The sequence below is a fragment of the Zalophus californianus genome, chromosome 3, assembly GCF_009762305.2.
Source record: "Zalophus californianus isolate mZalCal1 chromosome 3, mZalCal1.pri.v2, whole genome shotgun sequence".
NCBI classification, from domain to species: domain Eukaryota; kingdom Metazoa; phylum Chordata; class Mammalia; order Carnivora; family Otariidae; genus Zalophus; species Zalophus californianus.
This window is the reverse complement of record NC_045597.1, coordinates 24,793,193-24,800,199: the sequence shown is the minus strand read 5'-3', so window position 1 is coordinate 24,800,199 and position 7,007 is coordinate 24,793,193. Positions and strand designations below refer to the sequence as shown.

The following is a 7,007-nucleotide window of genomic DNA, read 5'->3' as shown; positions in this document are numbered from 1 at the left end:
ATAAATGAAATAACAGTAAAACAATAGAGAAAATTTAGAAAAACAAAGGTTGAATCTTAAAAAGATAAAACTGCCAAGCCCATAGCTAGAATGACAAAGAAAATAAAAGAACAAACTCAAATTACTAAAACTGGGAAAAAGGGAACATACTATCTGCCTTACAGAAATAAAAAATGATCAAAAAGGAATATAATAAATAATGGTATGACAACAAATTAGATAATCTAGCTGAAAGGGGCAAAATTCTGGAAAGAGTCAATCTAATGGAAATGACTTAAGAATTAACAGAAAAACTGAATAAATTATAAGAAGTAAAGTAATAAGTTAGTAATTAAAAAATATCCCACAAATCCAATCTCAGAACTAAATGGCTTCATTGGTGAATTCTACTAAGTAGTTAAAGAAAAAATAACATCAATCTTTCCTGAACTCTTCCCCCAAAATAAAAGAGGAGAAGGAAAGATTTCTCAACTCATTTTATGCAGCCAGTATTAACCTAATGCTATCAGATCAAGGTAATACAAGAAAAGAAAATTATGGGCCAGTATAATTTATGAATATAAGCAAAAAGATACTCAACAATATATCAGCAAACTAAATCCACCAAAACATAAAGAGGAATAAATCTCATAACCCAGGTGCAATCATAACTTCAGGAATGTAAGTTGTTCAAAATACAAAACCAATGTATTATATCTTAGAATAAAAGACAAAAGCTACTATGTCATTTCAAATAGATGCAGAAAAAATCTTTCAGAAAATAGAACACTCTTCCATGATAAAAATATTTAACAAACTAGGAAAAGCAGAGATCTTCTTCAACCTGATAATGGGAATCTAAGGAAAAACCTACAGTTAACATTGTACTTAAATAGGAAAGACTGAAGGATTTCACCGACAAAGATTAGGGGGGAAAAAAATCTGTTCAGGCCATTTCTTTCTTCCTTTTTTTTAAACATCTTATGTATGTATGTATGTATGTATGTATTTATAGAGCATGTGCGAGCGGGGGCAAAGGCAGAAGGAGAAAAAAATCTGAGGCAGGCCCTGCTCTGACCGCAGAGCCCAAGGCGAGACTGGAACTCACAGATCCAGAGATCATGACCTGAGCTCAAGTCAAGAGTTGGGTGCTTAACCTACTGAGCCACCTAGGTGCCCCTGTTCAGGCCATTTCTATTAAACATTGTACTAAAGAGTCTAGTGGGTGAAATTAAGAAAAAGAAATAAAAGATAACAGAGAATAGAAAATATTTGCAAATCATTCTGCACTCTTGCTCCATGCAAGACAATGCCCAGGAGTTCTTGGACCCATACATGTGCTGGAAATATTCTGCCAACCACATCATCCAGGCCACAGACCATGCATCCAGCCAGATGAACATGATGGAGGTTGACAAGGTGACAGGCAGGTTGAACAGCCAGGCAGTTTAAAACCTATGCTATTTGTGGGGCCATTTGCGGGATGACTCCATCCTCTAACAGGCCAAGGCCTGTGGCACCATTTCAAAGAACTTCTGACTGTAAAGGATCACAGATGTGGAATATTTGTCATAAATAAATAGCAACCTGCTCCTCCCAAAAAGAAAATATTTGTAAATTATATATCTGATTAGAGTCTAATATCAACAACATATAAAGAACTTGTGTAACTCAACCATATAAAGACAACCCAAATTAAAAATGGGCAAAGATTTTGAACATGCCTTTCTCCAAAGAAGAAATACAAATCGAGAAGAAGCACCTGAAAAGATGCTGAATATCATTAGTCATCACAAAACACAAATTAATACCTCAATGAATGACCACATTACACCCACAGCATGAATATGATAAGAGGGTCCATCACAAGCATTAATGAAGTTGTGAAGAAATTGGAATATCAGACATTGCTACTGAGAATATATAATGGTGAGGCTGCTTTTTAAATTATTTTTGCTGTTCCTCAAAACATTAAGCATAGTGTTACCATGTGATCTAGCATTTCCACTCTCTAGGTATATGCCCAAGAGAAGCAAAAACACATTGCTTGTGTTAATAAGCATTATTGTTAATAATAGCATTATTCACAATATGTAAAAAGGGAAAATATCTCAATCTATCAACTGATGAATAGAAAAGCAAAATGTACTAAATCCGTGAAACGGGGCATTATTCATCCATTAAAAGGAATCATATTCTGGTACATGCAACCACACAGGTGATCCTGAAAAACATAATGTTATGTAAAAGAAGCCAGATATGAAAAGTCCCATGTTGTGTGACTCTTTTTATGTGAAATATCCAGACTAGCAAATTGATATAGACAAAATACCTAGCAATGATTTCCAGGAGCTGAAGGAAAGGCAAGATTTTTTATATAACTATACAACTCAATAAAGTTGTATAGTTATGTAACTATATATAGTTTTATATATAACTATGTATAAATCTACAAAGTCATATAGTTGAAATATGGACTAAGTGATTGGTTGTAGATATCTTTATCTCCTAGGACAAATTTAACTTGAGGAAAAAAATTTGGAAATTACTCATGTATTGACAGTAATTAAAACTTGGACCAATATGAATTTAGGAAGAAAGAGTGCAGAAAAAAAAAATCAGGCATTACTTAAATGACAGGTAGAAGAAGAGGAGGTGGCAAGAGAAGATGAGAATGAGTGAGAAAAGAAAAGCAGATACTGTTGTGGAAGAAAGGGGTAGCAGTTTTCCAAGAAGTCAGTAAGCAATATGTCCAAGTGATGTTTAAAGGTTAAGAAAGATGTTTTTATAGAGAGGTGACTAGGGTACCTGGAAACTTTAGTAGTGGAAAAATTAGGGCAAAAATTATATTCTAATGGTTTAAATAGTGACTCTAAATACTCTTTGCAAGAGATTTGTGATTAGGAGAAAAAGCAATAAGGCTGTGTGAAAATTAAAATTATGAAACTTTTTTTTCAAACCGAAAGTGCTCACTAAATACGAATGCAATTTAATTAGCTCTGTTAATTGTTTAATCCAATCTTTATGTCCCTTTTATGAAAAATAAGGGCTTTAGATGATCTAAGAATTTTTGCAATTTCATGATAAAGGATTAAAATTACTGTCAGTATTTTTAATTTTATGTTTTCCTATAACATTTGAAGAGGTATTATTTTTTATTATTTTTACTTATAAAACATGTAAAAATTATACATAGTCAAACCAAAATGAATTAGTGATTATTTAAATTAAGAAAAATTATGATATGGAGTATTGCTGTAAGAATATTTAAACTATATATTAAATCTGTAGGAGGAATGGTGGGATATATGAATATTACATTAATTTGATTAAAGTCCCCTGTGGCGGCATCCCACTTGAACCAGTCTGTGCAATTAACACTTCTTGCCCTCCCCCCACCAAAAACACACTTTCTCATTCCATAAGAATCCCAATTTAACCATAAGTGTTAAGCAATCTAATTATCAGACATATGTCTGAATATCTAAGAAACTTAACCTCATGTTGTTAACCCTTGAGAGAAAGGGCTTATTTGCATTTTTAGAAGAAATTTGTTAACTTAATTTCTGGTTGTGTAATATTTGTGAAATTTTCTGGCTTAAAAACACCCACAAAGTACCCCTATATTTCGGTGTCACATTATCCATCATTTCTTACATTATGCAGACTAACTCATTTTCACCATTTTGTTCAGTTAAATCGTTAAACAGAATTTTCTCAGTACTATCCTCTGGGTGGCATTTCGATGGCTGCTAGCGTAAACATACAAATATGTAGTCAAAAACTCAAGCTTTATGAAGAAATCCAAGATTCTAGGTTGAATCTCAGCCTCTCTTACTACTGGCAGTGAAAATGGAGCCAGATACTTAATCTCGTTAAGCATTAATATTTTCATGTGAATTAAGGTAGTTATTAGAAATGTTATGAAATTAAATACAAACAATCCATATAAGACATGTAAGCAAGTAAAACACTACAATTGATCCTTGAATATCACAGTGGTTAGGGGCCTTGACTGCCCCTGTAATTGAAAATCCCCTATAACTTTGGAGCCCCCCAAAACCTACCTAGTAATAACCTACTGCTGACCAGAAGCCTTACCAATAACAGAAACAGTTGATTAACTCATATTTTGCATATGTATTGGGTACTGTGGTCTTACAATAAAGTAAGCTAGAAAAAAATAAAATGTTATTAAGAAAATCATAATGAAGAGAAGATACATTTATAATATTGTACTGTATTAAAAAATCTGCATATAAGTGCATGCTATTCAAACCCCGGTTGATCAAAGTTAACTGTACTAGGCACACAGTAAACACTAGATAAATCTAATCAATGATGATGGTGATAATGGGAAGGAAACGTTTTTTATTTCCTTTAACCAAAAACTTTGTACCCTCTTAAATAATGACAACATAAACTTTCAGAATTATTTTCCAAACTAGGGGTTTCTATTGTTATTATTATTTTATTGTTGTAAGATTTATTTATTTATTTATTTGAGAGAGAGAGAGAGAGAGAGAGAGAGAGAGGGAGGGAGGCGGGGAGTGGAAGGGGAAGATGGAGAGAGAGAATCTCAAACAGACTCCCTGGTCAGTGCAGAGCCCGACACAGGGATGGATCTCATGACCCTGAGATCATGACCTGAGCAGAAATCAAGAGTGGACACTTAACAGACTAAGCCACCCAGGCAACCCAAAGGAGTTTCTATTATTATAATGAATCCTCATTTTTGAAAAATGCCTTCAATTTCACTAATTATTTTGTCAACTTGAGGTTTTCAATCATCTCATGAAATTTTCTTAAAAATTTAGCATGTATGGTGATTTTAGAAACTTATAAACACTTGTTAAAGTTTATTCCAGATAGTTGTCACCTACTGGTGTAAGTATATAAAATTTAATATGCTATGTAATGAAAATATCATTAATTTTCATGTCTCAAGAAAAGAGTCAATCTCAGGCTTTCCAGTCACCTGATTTAGAACTGTTCTCTATCAACTCATATATTTTAGTCACACCAACCATTCTATTCATTATAAGGCATTGTTAATATTATTACAAAAAGGACAACTAGCAGTGTAAATGTAGTGACTGATTTTTATGAATATCATAAACTCCATATTCAGAAGATACAGACTTTTTGGCATTATAAGTTCTATAATCTATCTGTGCATGTATATGTATGATCCCTCCTATGGAAGCACTAAGGATCTTTGACAGTATTGACAATCAAATGTGAAAGGATATCTTTATTATCTTAAACTGCACAGTGCTCTGAAGCCAAATTAAAGGGATTACCACTGGTGTTCAAAGGCTGATGCCAGAAAAAGTCCTTTCATCTTTTACTGAATTCCCAGATGTCAGGGCAAAAGCACAGACTTCGAGGGTCAGAGAATTTCATAACTTTGGTTATACAGTGTATTTCTTTTATATTATTATTATTATTATGTTATGTTAATCACCATACATTACATCATTTGTTTTTGATGTAGTGTTCCATGATTCATTGTTTGCATATAACACCCAGTGCTCCATTCAGTATGTGCCCTCTTTAATACCCATCACCAGGCTAACCCATCCCCCACCCCCTCCCCTCTAGAACCCTCAGTTTGTTTCTCAGAGTCCATAGTCTCTCATGGTTCTCCCCCTCTGACTTCCCCCCTTCATTTTTCCCTTCCTGCTATCTTCTTTTTTTTTTTTAACATATAATGTATTATTTGTTTCAGAGGTACAGGTCTGTGATTCAACAGCCTTACACAATTCATAGTGTTCACCATAGCACATACCCTCTGCAATGTCTATCACCCAGCCACCCCATCCCTCCCACCCCCCTTCACTCCAGCAACCCTCAGTTTGTTTCCTGAGATTAAGAATTCCTCATATCAGTGAGGTCATATGATACATGTCTATTTCTTAAGGGATTATAAAAGAAGACAATAGTTTGCTTAGCTCAAAAAAGCATACCATATCGTCAAGGCAGCATTTTGCTTCATATTGTTTCAGAATCTATTTGCATGCTTAAAAAATAGGTAACAGAATGTTGAATTTTTGAACAGGATATGGGATTAGAATTATCATGTAGACAATTCCACATCTTTAATATTATATTAATGGTCTTTTAATTTTTCATCTAGGTTTTTTGTTTTGTATATATACACATTCCTTTTGAGAAGAATTTATATGCAGGAAAATAGTTATGCATGTATGCTCATGAATAGGGTGTAGCATTTAAAGGTGTGTCTTAGGCTGAACAGTGTTTTCCTCCCATGGCTTTGATTCACTCAATGTTATACCCAGGATTTCTGAATCTCTATGGTGGCTGTCCATATTTTTGGTGAATCACTTTAATTTGGATTAATTTTATATAAATTTTAAATAAGTGCTATCTGTTTGAAGTACTGGGAATAATATGGGAGAAAAAGGGAGAAGAGAAAAGTTACAGAGAGCGAAGCAGAAAGGGAGAAGGGAAGAGAGAGTGCACTTTTAAGCTTAGATATGTGAATCATTTCAAGTTTCAATTCAGAAAGACATCAACAAAGTCATATTGATTAAAACAAAGGCTCGTATATCTCATGAAATAAAAACATCAACAAAAAATTAATACAACCTAAGCGTAAACTTAAGATGTTTGTATCTGCAGCTATAGTTTTACTATATGATTCTGAAAGTGTTTAACCCATACAGGACATTGCACAGGATGTGACTGAACCCTCCCACTACCACCAAAAAAGAAAGGAGGAAGAAAAATGAAAAAAAAAAAAAAAGCCATCATTGATAGTTCCAGTGTCAAGAGGTGTTGCCAAACATGGAACTATCTCATATTAAATTAAAATAAGCTAAGAAAATGACTTCACATTGAGTATAGTTTAATGCCTAGAACATTTGAATTAACTCTCCTGTGAAGTTCACCATAGTCCACATTTTCAAAAATCACATTAGCTGTGTGGTGTCAGTAAGCTTTGATAAATTACAAAAAAAAATAGCCAATGCAGGAAAACATGACCTTTAAGATTTTAAAAAGTC

The 7,007-nt window shown here is 33.5% G+C and overlaps 1 pseudogene; it reads left to right on the top strand.

The window, feature by feature from the left end:
- The first annotated feature begins 1,278 nt into the window (after window positions 1-1,278).
- LOC113919259 lies at window positions 1,279-1,518 on the top strand (annotated as a pseudogene).
- The last annotated feature ends 5,489 nt before the right edge of the window (window positions 1,519-7,007 follow it).